Source organism: Schistocerca nitens, chromosome 8, assembly GCF_023898315.1.
Source record: "Schistocerca nitens isolate TAMUIC-IGC-003100 chromosome 8, iqSchNite1.1, whole genome shotgun sequence".
NCBI lineage: Eukaryota > Metazoa > Arthropoda > Insecta > Orthoptera > Acrididae > Schistocerca > Schistocerca nitens.
The window spans coordinates 63114358-63132699 of NC_064621.1; positions in this window are offsets into that span (position 1 = coordinate 63114358).

The window sequence follows — 18342 nt, forward strand, 5'->3', positions numbered from 1 at the left end:
TCAAAATGCTGTAGAAATAGAACCATTGCTCACAATGACTTGAAACTGAAGATTTCCGCAGGGGTAAACGTCATGGAATAAATAGATTTAACTATAGTTTTACCATTAGATGGGGCTGTAATCATCTTGACGGAAATGCGGTCAGCTACAACTGACAGATGAATAGCAATACGACGGCTATGGTTTGAGCTGCATACTACACCATCCACACTGTTCAGTATGCGTGACCACACAAGTTCGGCTGTCAACTGTTGTGGCACTGTTAGGTCCAACACGACAGGGTCGTAGCACGTCGTATTGGAACAATCAGTTTTCAGTTCTCCTCTGGGCCAAAAACCGCATAAAAAGCAAAATGACGTCGGTACTAATGAGACTGGTGCAAGGTATGTTCAGTATGCTGCCCACCGTCTTCTATATGATGTATCATGTCAAGATTGCTATGCATTAATGGGACAGTACGAGAGAGAGAGAGACAAAGATATTCTTTATTACTCTGTGCTGTAGTGCGCTTGGATAACTATTCAAAGATATTCTTCATTACTCTGTGCCGTAGTGCGCTTGGATAACTATTCTTAGATAGTAAGCTTTTGTTCTTGTTAAGGTTTAATTTAATGAGAGAGCCAACTGTTCTTCATAAAGATATTCTTTATTACTCTGTGCCATAGTGCGCTTGGATAACTATTCAAAGATATTCTTTATTACTCTGTGCCGTAGTGCGCTTGGATAACTATTCTTAGATAGTAGGCTTTTGTTCTTGTTAAGGTTTAATTTAATGAGAGAGGCAACTGTTCTTCATAGTGTAGTACTAATCGACGCCATATAATAGAGAATAGCTAATTCATGTGCGAGAAGAATTTCATTGTCACTAAGGTCAATAAAACTTCGATTACTTTCAAAAAGGTACGTGTTATTTCCACAAACGACGTATACTCGAGTGTGATCTATTAATGAATACCAGTTCGAGAACAATTCCGACGGGAGCCTTAAGTTCTAATTAAATAATTTGATGCTTTCTTCGGAAAAGAAGTGATTTCACGGATTTTTTTTTTTTTTTTTTTTTTTTTTTTTTTTTTTTTTTTTTTTTGCCACCAGTGTTTCTAAGAACTGAAGGCAAATCTGATTGCTATGCAACAGAGCCCTGACGAATATTTCTCCGCAACTTTGATTAACACTTTCAGTTTCAATAAAGCATCTGCAGAAGCTGGAGCAGATCGCCATAACAACGGAAGCGTATAGTGTGAAAGTAGATTATAGAACAGTATCTTTTGGAGTAGACGAGTCCTGTAGGTCCTGTTGCCTGTACCATCACTGGTAAACGATATGAGAATCTTTTGCGCACCACCAACCAAAAGCATAATGATAAAGGATCGCCTGAAGATTTGATGTAGTTAAATGCTTTTGTGTATATAAGACCTATATATCTGTCTCCTCGAGCAGATGCTTGAGACTACCTTTTGCGGCATTCTTTAAGTTATGAATAGCCAGTTGCTGAAATTTATTGTTTTCATGAAAGCTTGTCTTTATACTTTTACTTTTGAACAGATTACCCATGTTATAAGATAACCAAACTGAGTCCAAACAGGCCTTGAAAGCCTAATGGTACCGACCGACCCCTGTGTCAACATTTACAGTAACCGTCAATGGATGCAGATATGGAGGGGCACGTGGTTAGCATACCGTTCTCCCAGCCGTTGTCAGCTTTCATGATACATGTACTGGCGACACGCAACCGTTTCCCTGTAGTTGCTGTAATAAATTGCAAGCCAACAAAAAGTATTTTATGTACTCGTATTTAACCCTCTTTTGTCACGGCCAGACTTAAATTCCAAAGTCTCTCAGTACAAACGCCTTTTCCTGTATCTCCTTACCATCAAAACAGATCACATATTACCATATATTACTCCTGTCCAATCGGAGCACAAAAATAAATAAAAAAATAAATAAAATGCGAATGTGTTCCTGTTTATTTAAAAGACTCTGACTGCAAGCTGTCTTATTCTACCTTACTCAGCATCTTTAAAAATGTTCCCCCAAAATTTGACATGCAAACATATTTGCGATTTTCTTTAACATGTAACTCGCCTCAGACTCCCACTAGCTCTCCTAACTGCTACTAACTCAAACCCACTAGTCAATCGCTGTAAGTCGCTCGTACCTTCCATTACCAGTTGGCTTTCCTCTCTCACTCATTCAGCCCTACTCACTGTCATCACCTCTTTGTGTCTCTCTATTTTGTCTCCTCCGTCACAGCCACAGTACCCTTCGTTCTGTCCCCGTCCTCTCACTATTACTGTCTTCCTCTTCGTCTCTTACTGCTAATATCTCATTTCTTTCTACCTTCCGCTCCTGTTTCTTCTCGCTGTCACTATTTGTCTCTTCTTCGTTGATACTGTCATATACTCTGCTTTTTATTATCACTGATCTTCACCCACTCCACTTTCTTTCTCTTTCTCTGTATCCTTCCTCCCCCCCCCCCCCCCCCCCTGACACTGCCTCATTCACTCTTTTCCTACCACTGTTCTTTCACTGTCAATTATGTTCCACTGCCACTGTGACCCCCTCTTTCCCCCACACTGCCATTATTCCCTTCGAACTTCTTATAAGACAGTTACTGTGTACTATCGTCCAGTATTTATTACTTTTCCGTCTCTTTGCATAAAGAAGCACGAATATGTTTGACATCAAAATATTTGGGAAAGTTATTGAAGGTGCTGTGGAAGGTGGAATGAGGCTGCTGGTACCTCGCTTTCCAGCCAGAGCCTTTTAAATAAATACTGACACAGTCGATTTTTTGTGTTCCGATATCAGCATTTCTCCGCTGGTTCCCTTCTTTTCCCTGCTGCAGTAAGGCACGTAATCATATGAAATGTATTGGTCAGTAAAATTTATATAGTTCACTTATGTTAAACTGAAGCCCGCCCGGCTAGCCGCGCGGTCGAACGAACTGCTTCTCGGGCGGGAAGGGCGGATTTGTATCGAGGTCCGGTGTTCCGGCCAGCCTGTGGATCGCTTTTAGGGCGGTTTCCCATCTACCTCGGCGAATGCGGGCTGGTTCCCCTTATTCCGCCTCAGTTACACTATGCCGGCGATTGCTGCACAAGTCCGCAGCTCGTGGTCTCTCGGTAGCGTTCTCGCTTTCCGAGCACGGGGTCCCGGGTTCGATTCCCGCCGGGGTCAGGGATTTTCTCTGCCTCGTGATGACTGGGTGTTGTGTGTTGTCCTTAGGTTAGTTAGATTTAAGTAGTTCTAAGTTCTCGGGGGCTGATGACCATAGCTGTTAAGTCCCATAGTGCTCAGAGCCATTTGAACCATTTTTTTTTTATTGCTGCACAAACACTGTCTCCACGTACGCGTAAAGCATAATTACTCAACCACACAAACATTTGGGGTTACAGTCCTCTGGTATGAGACGTTCCCGGGAGGGTCCACCGAACCGCACAATAACCCTGGGTTCAGTGGTGGGCGGCGTTGGGGTGGGTGGACTGCTGTGGCCTGTTTTGGGATTGGGAACCACTGAGGGCTACTGAGGGACGAAGCCTCTTCGTCGTTTCTAGGTCCCTGGTTCAATACACACACAATACACAATGCTAAACTGAAATAACATAAAATCCATTTTACAGCTTAGGTCGGATTTTAAGTGCAAAAGATTGTTGAATGTGCTTCAGTACTACAACTTGGTATTCCATGATGATAAGGGAGACACTTTACACCATATTTCTCCATGCTAAGTCACTTTAGCAACTTAGTTTTCGCCTCGCAACGAATTTTACGTGCGTATTTTAAATGTACAAGTAGGGTAACTTTGTACATCTTTCCTCAGAATCTAATAAAGATATGCAAAAAATTTTCTAGGTTGTTCGAGATCGGAATCTTAGGAATGCATTGTAAAAACAACAGCCATTTGCTGTGCATAGCCACCTCGGAATCCGCGACTGGATTTTGGTAAACAAAAACAAGTATTCGGGGTGTTCTCCATAACGAATAAAGATTTTTGAAAATGGGATGATTCATCCTCTAGATAAATGTCTCGGTAGCGTACCATTAAAATTTGAGCAATTTGCTGCTGTTAATTTTTAGATTTCGCCTCAGTCCGGATTTTACCTGTAGAGGTAGGGTAACTCTGAATCTCCGTATCTTGGAAACGGATCAAGATATCAAGAAAGTTTGCAAAGTTGTTTAAGATCTGTATCTTAGAAATATATCGTAGAAATTTCAGCCATTTACTGTAGATAGATGTCTTGGAATTCTTGGCTGTGTTTTGGTCCGCTGGTGACGGCGAAAAGATAGTAAACAATCCATTTTTTGGGGTTTTCCGAAAAAGCGGCTATTAATTAATGGTGCCTCCATAAGCCCTATCAGGCCCACCGTAGACACATCAAAAAGAACTAACTGATATGCTCCATTTGCCTAAGCATGAGGAAATTTGTAATATTCATGCTTCGACCCTGTACTGTACTATAGTGATCTTCAGACAGTCCTACTGCTCTGTATACGAATGGTCCCTAGTCTAAGACAATCCCATCGCTCGACTCTACCTTACATCACCAATAGAACCAAGGTATATGCACCGGAAAATGCGCGGCTGTCGCATACATATCTACTGGGTGATCAAAAAGTTAGTATAAATTTGAGAAGTCAATAAATCACGGAATAATGTAGATAGAGAGGTACAAATTGATACACATGCTTGGAATGACATGGGGTTTTATTTTATTAGAACAAAAAAAAAAAATACAAAAGTTCAAAAAATGTCCGACAGATGGCGCTTCATCTGATCAGAATAGCAATAATTAGCATAACAAAGTAAGACAAATCAAAGATGATGTTCTTTACAGGAAATGCTCAATATTTCCACCATCACTCCTCAGCAATAGCTGTAGTCGAGGAATAATGTTGTGAGCAGTACTGTAAAGCATGTCCGGAGTTATGGTGAGGCACTGGAGTCGGATGTTGTCTTTCAGCATCCCTAGAGATGTCGGTCGATACACTTGCGACTTCAGGTAACCCAAAAGCAAATAATCGCACAAACTGAGGTCTGGGCGGACCTGGGAAGCCAAGCATGACGAAAGTGGCGGCTGAACACACTATCATCACCAAACGACGCGCGCAAGAGATCTTTCACGCGTCTAACAATATGTTTCTTTTTTCTTTTTGGTTCTAATAAAACCCCATGCCATTCCAAGCATGTGTGTCAATTTTTACCTCTCTATCTACATTATTCCGTCGTTTATTAAGTTTTCAAATTTATACTGACTTTTTGATCACCCGGTATATTGAATTCAAGGTGTGTAACACAAATCGAGGGAACTGTTGTTGAAAGTTCGGCCGCACCCTACAGCGCAAGTTCATTACATCCACTCGAGATCGACACACTATGTTCAGAACACTTTGTAGTTGCTTTCAATAGTAGCCGCCTGTAATTTTGGATATTGTACACCTAGAGCCCAGGCGCCCAATACTGAAATTTGTTGTCTGCCGTTCTAATGTTCTCTACGCTATTCCCTTCCAGATGCTATCCCACGAGCTCGCTGTGGAGGCAGATCATTAAAAACTCGAACGTCAGGTCTTTAATAAAAAACTGATTAATTATCCGGCGGCCATAATATTCCTCCAGCTGTGGGGCACCAGGCGAAAGAAATCCCTCTGAGGAAATTATTAATCAGCTGGCTCAGCACTCTCCGACGTCGCTAACGCGAATTAAATGAGCAGCTCTGGCCACTGGCTCCCCTTCCATCGCCATCCACCTCGTCTCGTAAGAAAGATTCGATGTGAAGGATTTGCACCCAGGGAGTATTCTGGAACCCTACTTAAGTCGTTGCTGTTTTATCGAAAACTGACACAGTAAGACCATGTCTGTGTGGTAATACAGGTTAATTAAAAAAACCATCTACCAGCCGCTGATAATAATGCAACTTGTTTAGAACAATTTTCTTGGGTACTAATAACCGCTTCAGCTGTATTTTGGTACTTTATTACTGTACAGTTATAAGGAACCAAGATACAGCTGAAGCTATTATTAACACCCAAGATCAATACTCATAGCTGTGGTTGCCCCACCTACAAGGTTGTCTGCTTAGAACAAACAGCGCAATTAGCGTTTTCGAACTAACAGTAAACACCTTCAGATGATAGTTCGGAATTAAAAATTACGTTATTCTGTACAAGTGATGTTCGCTGATGGTGACGAAAGTTCCTTGTGGCGGTGGTGCCCTGCAGCAAGAAACTATGGAAGGAAAAGGCCTATTCTGTTGTAAATGTACCTATGTACTGTATACAGTGTCATCAGAAAAGTCTGAAACGCTTGTAGGGATGTTGCAGGGCAGGTTGTACTGAGATATGAATGTTACCAAAAAAATTCGATACGTTGCGCCGTTTCCGAGTTATTTAGCATTGAAGTTAGCCAATCAGATCGTCGCGCGCGTAAATTCAAGTTTCAGCTAACGAGGCAAAGCACTCATTGGGCAACACGGCCCCTGGCAGGCCGCTTTAGTGCGACCGCGCGACGCCCCGATTGGCTAAATTCTATGCTAAATAACTCGGAAACGGAACAACGTATCGAATTTATTTCTTAACATTTACGTCAAAGTATAACCTGCCCTGTAACATCCCTACATTTCACACATTTTCTGGCCACCCTGTGTAATAGCGTAAAAAACTTCTTAATAAAAAATACATTAATTAATTTTGTGTTGCTTACCTCATAGTTCTGGAATCTTTTTATTGCACTGGTAACTGTTTTCGAAGAAATGCATATTTCGCCAATTGCCAGGCAAGTTTTAACAATTTTTTTTCAGTTTGAACACAAAAATAACATAGAGCGCCACACACACGCACACATCAAATTTTTTTTTTTCCACAGCACGGCTGTTTATTCACAAAGATAGTTATTTATAATGACAAGACTGTCTCAGAAAAGGTGTTTGTCGTGGAAGCTGCAATACGTGCATAGATATCGCGATGGAAAATTCGCAGGACACGTATATTTCAGTAACTGCAAAGTACATTGGAAAGACATTAATTGTTAGTTAATGTAGACAAATTAACACATATTACGGAAATAGATGTTCTCGTAAATTTTGTGAAAGACAAAAGAACAGGAGAAACCTTATACACAAATATCGTGAAGCTGGATACTGGGACAGCTTACTAGCAGTTTGCGTTATGTTACTGATTAACATGTTGCGTAATAGTCGTGAGGTAAGGTAAAATTTTATACATGTAGCTATTGTGACACTAGGTGCTATGTTAACAAAGTGACAGCTTGTCGAAAGTTTAGGTTCATTTAACTATTGTACACAGTAATGAAAATGGGTTACACGAATTGGCAGGCAGTTGTATTTTAGGATATGGACAAGTCTGAATTTTACTGTTGTCGTTATGGTTGGTGTTCGTTTATTTTTCAGAGTGGAAAGTAGATGGACAAAGTTCCTTACAAACGTAGAATTATCTAACGCTTTTGACTGAAGATCTGATGTAGTTAAATGCTTTTGTGTATATAACATCTACATTTCTGTCTCCTCGAGCAGATCCTTGAGACTACCTTTTGCGGCATTCTTTAAGTTATATATAGCTAGTTGCTGAAATTTGTTTTTATGAAAGCTTGTCTTTATACTTTTACTTTTGAACAGATTACCCATGTTATAAGATAACCAAACTGAGTCCAAACAGGCCTTGAAAGCCTAATGGTACCGACCGACCCCTGTGTCAACATTTACAGTAACGTCAATGGATGCAGATATGGAGGGGCACGTGGTTAGCATACCGTTCTCCCAGCCGTTGACAGCTTTCATGATTGGAGGCCCTACTTCTCAGTCAAGTAGCTCCGCACTTGGCCTCACAAGAGCTGAATGTACTTCCCTGCCAACAGCGTTCGGCAGACACGGATGTTCACCCATCCAAGTGCTGGCCTAACGAGACTGCGCTTAACTTGGGTGATCTGAAGGGGTGGTGTGACCACTGCGGCATGACCGCTGATCTGTGTTACAGAATAAACTTTCTAAATCAAGGAATGGCAACATAGTTTGTACTGTTTTCTACTGTTTCAAATGCAGGTTGGCTCGATGTCTGATGTGAAGCTTTGTTAGCTGTTGCTGATTTATTTTTGTAATACACTCCTGGAAATTGAAATAAGAACACCGTGAATTCATTGTCCCAGGAAGGGGAAACTTTATTGACACATTCCTGGGGTCAGATACATCACATGATCACACTGACAGAACCACAGGCACATAGACACAGGCAACAGATCATGCACAAGGTCGGCACTAGTACAGTGTATATCCACCTTTCGCAGCAATGCAGGCTGCTATTCTCCCCTGGAGACGATCGTAGAGATGCTGGATGTAGTCCTGTGGAACGGCTTGCCATGCCATTTCCACCTGGCGCCTCAGTTGGACCAGCGTTCGTGCTGGACGTGCAGACCGCGTGAGACGACGCTTCATCCAGTCCCAAACATGCTCAATGGGGGACAGATCCGGAGATCTTGCTGGCCAGGGTAGTTGACTTACACCTTCTAGAGCACGTTGGGTGGCACGGGATACATGCGGACGTGCATTGTCCTGTTGGAACAGCAAGTTCCCTTGCCGGTCTAGGAATGGTAGAACGATGGGTTCGATGACGGTTTGGATGTACCGTGCACTATTCAGTGTCCCCTCGACGATCACCAGTGGTGTACGGCCAGTGTAGGAGATCGCTCCCCACACCATGATGCCGGGTGTTGGCCCTGTGTGCCTCGGTCGTATGCAGTCCTGATTGTGGCGCTCACCTGCACGGCGCCAAACACGCATACGACCATCATTGGCACCAAGGCAGAAGCGACTCTCATCGCTGAAGACGACACGTCTCCATTCGTCCCTCCATACACGCCTGTCGCGACACCACTCGAGGCGGGCTGCACGATGTTGGGGCGTCAGCGGAAGACGGCCTAACGGTGTGCGGGACCGTAGCCCAGCTTCATGGAGACGGTTGCGAATGGTCCTCGCCGATACCCCAGGAGCAACAGTGTCCCTAATTTGCTGGGAAGTGGCGGTGCGGTCCCCTACGGCACTGTGTAGGATCCTACGGTCTTGGCGTGCATCCGTGCGTCGCTGCGGTCCGGTCCCAGGTCGACGGGCACGTGCACCTTCCGCCGACCACTGGCGACAACATCGATGTACTGTGGAGACCTCACGCCCCACGTGTTGAGCAATTCGGCGATACGTCCACCCGGCCTCCCGCATGCCCACTATACGCCCTCGCTCAAAGTCCGTCAACTGCACATACGGTTCACGTCCACGCTGTCGCGGCATGCTACCAGTGTTAAAGACTGCGATGGAGCTCCGTATGCCACGGCAAACTGGCTAACACTGACGGCGGCGGTGCACAAATGCTGCGCAGCTAGCGCCATTCGACGGCCAAACCGCGGTTCCTGGTGTGTCCGCTGTGCCGTGCGTGTGATCATTGCTTGTACAGCCCTCTCGCAGTGTCCGGAGCAAGTATGGTGGGTCTGACACACCGGTGTCAATGTGTTCTTTTTTCCATTTCCAGGAGTGTATTTATGTCAGGATGATTCGCAGAACCATTCTTGAATATTTTGTCATAGGGCAGAACGTCTACTGACACAGACATTTTACAAATGATTGCACCTTTCCGTTCATTTTGATTTTTCCATATTCTTCATCCTTTCTTTTCGTTGTGCACCATGTGCTCCGTGTTCTCGATGTTCCTGGGTAATACTACTGTTGTTCCAGTCTACTTACCCCCTGCAATTATCGCTGGATAGTTTCCTTAATTATGCGGAGATTATTTTTTAGATTCTGTCATAACAACGAATCCGGACGTGCCGCGGTTCTTAACAATGCAGGAGTCCCTGCCGCCGTCACACACCGTTGCTGAGCATTAGTTCGAGACGAAGCGATTGGCGGGCAAGACGTCGGCGAAACGTGAAGAAAACCGTGTGACGCAGGAAGAGTACAGAGAAACGACAGCAGTTATGAGGTAAGCCGTCAGCAACCGTCTGAGTCCTGCCATTCTGTGGCACACAAAATAAAGGCGTTCAGTCGTCTGCACGTTTCTCCGGACGCGCAACATAAACATGGATTTGGAGATCTCCCCACGGCAGATGTATTCAGGGTAGTTTGATTTTGCAAAGCAATCGGTCAGACTGGATCAACGGAAGCGTCCGATTCCACTCATCTGCTTTGACCCATGACGTGAAGTGGTATGGTGTGTGACGTCATTACGGCGCGGAGTTTGAGTTGGTTTGTAGATGTTCAAAATGGTTCAAATGCTCTGAGCACTATGGAACTTAACATCTATGGTCATCAGTCCCCTAGAACTTAGAACTACTTAAACCTAACTAACATAAGGACATCACACAACACCCAGCCATCACGAGGCAGAGAAAATCCCTGACCCCGCCGGGAATCGAACCCGGGAACCCGGGCGCGGGAAGCGAGAACGCTACCGCACGACCACGAGATGCGGGCGTTTGTAGATGTCGTCTTGTTGTGTTTGATGGCGTCCTCCCTCTCGCTCTCTCTAGATGTGTGTGTGTGTGTGTGTGTGTGGTTTTTATTGGGACGGCTAACCGAAATTTGTTGGTGGTTAAGTTATCTTTTCTTTGGGTCTATTTTTCTCGAGTTGTAATGATTTGTTTATTTATTGTGTATTGAATGTGTTTTAATTTATGTAGGGATGTTTGAGTTTTTGATTTTTGAGGTGTTGTGTTTTTGGTTTTGTTTTTCGTAGTTGTAGGTATTGGTTTTTTCGTATCAGTACTTTTAGTTGACCTATGTAGGTATTTTGGTACGGTCAACTGTGGTCAAGGGAAATATCTGATTCCAATTTCCGTAGTTTTTGCTGTAGGCGTTGGTATTTTGGTCTGCTTTTACCCATGACGTTATCAATACGGCGGAAATGGCTATTCTAAGCGCCTCCAATATGGCGCCTGTGATATCACTACATACACACGGCAACAAACACGAAAATACGTATAAATAAAACAACAACATCTCCCTCCAAAAATACAATCAAACTAACGGGACAACCGCGAGATATTGGGGGGTTTTGGGAGGGGACAAGCTAAATATAACATTAAAAAAAAAAAAAAAAGCACACCACCATCACAAAACATACAAGATGAAGAAAAAAAATCCACAGGAATCTGACACTTCCCTTGACCTCCATTCGCTCGTACACAGAATGTCCAACAAGCTGAGTGTACTACCACCACGCTACCCTGAAACACGGTTTCCATCCACAAAATCACATAAAATAACACATTTGCATAACAACTCTGAGCAGATTACAGACGGATTTCATGCATAAGCTGTATTTTTGCCAGAAAATTAATTTCCCCTTCAAATCATAAGCTTCTTAAAAGTTCGGATACCAACGGAAAGAAATATGACCGGAATTTGTCGATACCGCTAATGTGAAATTGAATGAGGTGGGTCAGCTTTATCGTTTTTGTTGCATTGCAGTTCTTATGGTACAGCCATATTCTCTTGGTTCCACTTCTGCTTGTACTGAATCATTAGAGGCCACATGAGTCTGAGATTTTAAAATTTTTATTTCCCTTGCTGCCGTCTTTGGAGATCAGACGATACCGTGTACTACAGGCGTGACGCTATTATAGCCATCATTCCTTCACGTTGAGTTTCATTTCAGTGATAAGTAATTTATAGTAAGTATCTCTTGCGCATGAGCCCTCAAGCCACAAATCAAGTAGTTCTGTCTACAACGAGTTCTTTTAAGCTCCACACGTAAGCGATACATTGCTGGCAGCAATATCGCCTGCAATCGGTCGCTCTATTCGACATCACCACACACGGAAGCACAGGGAAGATTTAACAAGAAAGTTAAAACAGTATTTTAAACGGCACAATGTTATTTCGAACGGCACCGTGTTGGGAACTTCTGTTATGGAAAACGAAATGCTATATTTAGTGGCAATGGCAGCTTATCTGCGAATATAGGACAAAATTCTTTAAGAAAAGGAAACTAGTTGAAAATATATTACACTTGGATTGGAACTCTTTACTAAGGAACTGTAATAGATCTGCCAAGGACGCTCTCTGGCCTGGATCGTCTATTACTTGCCTATGAGAAAGTATTAAAAGTATGTAAAATTTCGGGACTCGCTTTTAATCGGTGTATTATCTATCTTTACAGAACCTTCCGTGACTTCTTTCCCCTGCATAATTTTTTACTGTGTACAAAACATTTCTTGTGTTATAGTGAGGAAATTTGTTTTGTCATGAAAACACATACCGTGGCAAATGCTCGGATGGTTACTTTAAAAGGATACAGGCAATTTCCTTCCATAGCGTTCCGCATTATAACCATCCTTCTTTGAAAATAGTACTTTCTTACTCTAATGGCTTCACTCAGAATTTCACAATTCAATTTTTAATGTGATTTAAAAACCGTAGACAGTGATATCCCTTGCTCCTTATACCGCAGGACACTCTGATTCTATTTGTAGCTCGGGTTTTAGGAATATTTAAGCTACGTATACAAATTAACATTTTTGATGAACAGTTTTCACAGCATGCTTTATATGTCTATGTTACAGAATAAATTATATTTTTCATTAGCGCCAAGTGTGTTGCATACGGTTTATCATTGCAGCCACTATTTGGCAAGAAGTTCTTGAAATCTATAATTATCTTCTGACGTGTTAGTATTGTAGATTAACTACAAATACTTACACAACGATTCTGCAGTCTCGTTGTGTCTATAAAATGTTATCAATATAACTGCTGTTGTTTCCCAAAACTGTTCTTGTAAATTTTGTGAAGGAACGGCAGATTATCGAATACCCTATGGCAACGTATTTGGGAACTACTCTACAGTATGTATAAACTGAAACTTTTAAACTAAATCTTTAATCAGTATTATGTAATTATGTTTATAAGTAAATCAAAAAGTTTAATTTCGACTCCGGCTGTTTCATGAGTAACTGAAAATTTCAAAGTGGAGTGCAGTTTAATGTGGCTTTTATGATTAACTTCCCATGAATTTCACCTTCTATAACTCAAGCTACAAATTTCTGATCATTGCAAAACCTTTAAGAATAAATTTTTTAATTTTTTCTTAAAATAAGCGGCAATTTCTTTTTCTCTTTCGACTTAAATTTTCAACGTACTTCGTGTTCACAGAATAAGTACACAGAGTGACATGAGGTGAACGTGGCTATATTGAACAATGATTGTGTTGTTCCATGTACTTAATTTCTGAAAACCTAGTATTTAGTTGCGAATAAGTTTTATGAATTATTGAGTAACAAAAGCGTCATTCTGAATCTAGTTACAGACTCTGTCCGACTGTCGTCATCGTAAAGCTTGTAGAAGTGTTTATTTACTGTTTAATTTGTTTGTTGTAGTGTTTGCACTCGTTGCATCATCTTTCACAGATGTTGGAAGTTTCGTCAAGCAGTTTAATGAAACATCCTGTGACGCTAGCTGTTTTTTACAGCGCCGTTCCTAAGACGTAATAAGCGTCTGCAACGTCCATATTCGCAGACTTCAAGGGCTCAGGTATTACTGTATACTGATCTTTTGTAGTACTTTACAATGAACAACGATGCTACAGGATTCTGTCATGTTTTCAAGATTTGTTGCTACGTTTAGTACGTCACATTTCTTACTTGTAAGAATTATGTTTCCATAGAACCCTAAGAACGTCAGTAAATGTCTCTTTAAATACGTAGACGATGTCGTATGTCTTAGCCAAGGTGCCAATCAATATGTATACGTTATCAACTGCTTCGACATAGTGGGCAGTTTCCTTATAAGCCTCTGTAGTGGCATTTAGGATTAAACTTGAATTGTGACTTCATTCTCTTTTATACACGGTCGCACACGTCGCTCATGACAGTTGCAGTGTCATAGCATTGTCCTCCACATTTGCTCACATATAGTCCCTTTCGTCTTATAGATTCAATTAACTGATGTTCTGATTCTGATGTAGACTGATCTTTGATCTAGTAAATGAGGTAAGCGATCCGCGTATCTATAGCTCTGAAAGATTTCCAGTAGCATATTTGACTATCTCAAAGTGAAAGGTTTCATCGACTGATCGATTTTTCGTTTCTTCCACTTTAATGTGCATCTTAAGTTTTCCTTCCTTTATTTCTGGCGCCAGCGGCCCAAGTTCTTGAAGAGTCCGGAACATCGGCCTGATGGCCTCAGACTGACTCCGTTTCTACTCTCCAAGGAGGTCGTATACGCTCATGTGAGCGCCACATCACTGTCTCAGAAATACGCCGGTCCAATCCAAAAGCCAAGCAAGGCGTTTATTTACAAGACGTGCTGGCCACAGATGTCAATGCTAGTGGGAAAGCGTATGCTTCATGTGGACGCACATTGTTACATTAGTCTCCGTAGCAGTGCTATCTTACGTTGCAGAGAATGGCTTTAACTTTAGAAGGAACATTTGCGAAGATACAAAGTAAATGGTAGGACAGCCGATGGATGTCAGTTATCCAATAGATCTCGATGAAGATTTCTAAGATCACAATAGTTTAAAAGAAAAATCCATTTGCATGCTCCACATTAAGTTTCTTTGTTCAGATGGTACATCTGCAGTGGGTGTCCTAAAATGTTACAATTTTTTTCGTTTGCCCATACAGGTTATCGTTTGCACTTATAGGCTACAGATTTAAAACAGTTCATTGAGGTATTTATAATAAAATGAAAAAGTACTTACAGATCAGCGTCTTAATTGTTTATTTTTAAGCTAAACAGCTTTCTCTCAGGTGGGAAACTGGTTGAAAGTTTGCAGATTTCCTTTTGCTTACTGTTTCGAACATTTTAACTGCCATTTTCTATGTGTGTGTAGTGTTAGTCGTTTCTGTAAGTATTGACTTCTTCCTCAGGTTTTGATTTCAATTGTTGTTTCTGTGACTATATGTGCGCTGATGTGTGTGTGTTTTTTGTACGTATTTTTTGTTTTTATTTTTATTACCTACTTTCATTTATTTTTCTGTTATTTTCCTCACTTACAATGATAGTCTTAAGAGTGAAATGGGATTTATGATCATCTATTCGGATTACTCTCCATTACATGGTCAATCAGTGTGAACAGTGAGTAGTTAAGTCATACTAACTTAGTCATTCAGCTGTATCTTCCTTTCAACCTTTGTTTCGTATGTGTGGTAATTTTCTTGTAAGGTTAAGAGGTGTCTTTTATTATTTAATCTATTTTCATGTATTTCACTGTTGTAGGAGGATTGAGATTATTTTCTCTCAGATATTCTGTAGATCTTGACAGGCTTGTCACGTACTTCCGTACTGTTCCTTATACTGGGTGTCGAATGTTCTGCTGATTTGTTTTACATATCTTCCATCACGTGTGTTAGACTGTAGTTCTTATATTTCTGCTTTATAGTAGATGTCTGTGTAATTTGTTATTTCTGGAATGTACTTTTGGATTGAACTGTCTGCTTTGAATGCTATGTTTATGTCTTGTCTTTTGAAAATGTTTGTTATTTTATTTGTGTTTTGTGACTGTAGGTCATTGTGTACCAACTGAATCTTCTTTCTCGTTGTCACGTATTCTTTGTGTAATTGTTGTTTTTTTGTTGTATGTGCTTATGTTATGTTCTGTTGTACTGTTGTTTCCGGCTGAGTATGTGTCATGTTGACTGACTATATGTGTTGTCTAATTTTGTGATTAGATTACTATTAGCCCTGACGTTTGTTGATATTTGTGAGATGATGTCTCGTTCCTTCTGGCGATTTTCTGTGCTGAGTGGCACTGTGTTGAGTCTACAAAGCATGTATCTGAGATGCTTCTGTGAGTGTGGGTAATGTGATGTCTGATCTATGCTAATGTCCGTTGTAAGTTTACGGTATATTTCAAAGTTTTGTTGATTGCTGTGGTAGCATCGAAAGTCCTGCCTGCACGAAGGCTGAGACAACACGCCTTGCTACAAGAACAGGGGGGAAAAAACTGTCCCTTGCAATAACTGCAAATCATGGCAACTATCCGCTGTTGTATGTGTATGTGTGTATGTTTGTGTGTGTGTGTGTGTGTGTGTGTGTGTGTGTGTGTCTGTGTGTAGCAGCGTGCAACTATATAGATAGCATTCATTAAGCACTATTTTCAATAATATTTAAAATAGTGGAGAAAGACTGAATTCAGTCAACCACATAAACTTTTTTAAACAATACAGTTGTGTGTTAAATTGTAATACAAATAAACTTAAGGTACGATTTTACTGTTTTTTTTATTCGTTCTAGTGATGCTTGCAATTTCATTACATCGCTCGTCACTCTTGAGTTGTAATCATTTTTATTATTCTCCGCTTTAGAAAAGTTCGCTCTTCGCTATAATAAGCATCTTAAAGGGGTAGGACGTCAAACGGGCCGATTTGGAGCAGGAGAAGCACCACAGGACATTTTAGTTTCCACTGTATATACTTTTACAAATAAATTCATAAAACTTTGTCAGCATGACCAGGAAGGATTCAGAATTCACACTCATAGGAGTGGAAGTTCGAAAACATAACGAAATGATTTTTTTTACATGTGAAATTTCATTTTTTCCCTTACTAATGGCAGTGTTTGTTGCTATAGGTACACTTTTCTTCATAAGTTAGAGAGATTCTTCGATGAATTTTGCACAGCATACAAACCATACTTAAAGGTATGTGCAACTCTATAATTTTCCAAATCTATTAAAAACTGTGGAAAAAATTGAGGTAATTATCTATAAAATTTGTGTTTATTCTAAACATGAAGTTTAAAATATAACAGTTCATTCGTTTTTTTCATAAATTAAATAAATTCTATAGTTTCATACACCTGTGAGTATGGTATGTATGCTGTGCAAAATTCATCGAAGAATCTCACTAACTTATGAAGAAAAATGTACCTATAGCAACAAATGCAGTCATCAGTAAGTGAAAAAATGATGAAATTTCGCACGTAAAAAAACTTATTTTGTTATGTTTTCGAACTTCCACTGCAGTGAGTGTGAATCCTGAATTCTTACTGGTGTTGCTGACAAAGTTCTATGAATTTATTTGTAAAATTATAGACACTGGAAATTAAAATGTCCTGTGATGCCTCTCCTGCTCCAAGTCGGCCCGTTTGACGTCCTACCCTCCCCCCCCCCCCCCCCCTGAAGTCCAATATTTGAACGACAAGAATGTTACAGCGTATATAGTGCTACCACTCGATGTATTTATCAAAACATGCGTTAGTTAAAGTGTTGGACAAATCATGTTTATTGCTGTATTAGTCAAATCATACTCCCAATAAACACTGAGAGGTTATGTATATATTAATACTGAAAAGTCCCCGTTGGAAAATTATAAATGACAGTTCTGATAAACCTCTAACGTTATTTGTTTTTCAAACAGCTGAGCAAAACTGAACGTACTCAGACATTTCTCTCTTTATTTATTCTGATCATCACTAAACTGACACACGATATTTTTAGCGCAACGTAATCTGACTTTCAATAATTCCTACAAAAGACTGGCCGTGAATAACAATAACCTATACCTTTCATGAATCACTTACCTCACAAAAATATTCGATACTCAAACTACTGCAATACAGCGAGCGCCAATACTGCCAGCTAAATAAAAGATTCTAACTACTGAAGGCACTAACTACTGATAGGCATAGTTAGCAAATGAAAGATTTTGGTAGAGAATAAATTCGTGACATCCAGTCTCACAAATTTCCTTTTCTTGACGGACACACGTCCAGATCGTCCGCTCTCAAAACTCTGCCATCTCTCTCCCCACATCCACTACTGCTGGCGGCTCACCTCCAACTGCGCAACGCTACGCGGTGTTCACATCCAGCTGCCCAACACTACACAAGCGAATATTCCAACAATGCAAACCAGCCACAGACTGCACACAACACAGTCAGTGATTTTCATACAGAGCGCTACGTGGTGTTACCAACATAAAAACCTAAACAGCCTACTTACAATACCTTTCGATTGACGTATAGAATGAACATGTGCCAAAGTGAGTTCAATAATAATAATAAATAGGCATGTTACATAAAATGTACACCATTAAATCAGTCTAATATATTGAGTTCTTGGCGGAAATATTGTGGTAATGAGGCGTTTTAATCGTCTCGGTGAGATGTCCTTCCTGGTGTGCTTAGGTTTATAATGGACTTATATGACGCTATGAAAAGGTTTGTTCGCACAACCACACTGGAGTCGTCCGCATATTGTTCATTTACAATGCCGGGTAAAGCACTGCAGTTACCTACTCAACGTCTGCTATCCGCGGCAGATGACATCGTAGCTCTGCCGCGGTGTTACGACTCTTCCTCCTCCTTGTCTGTTCCAACCACGGCTTCCACCAGCTTCGCACTGCCACCC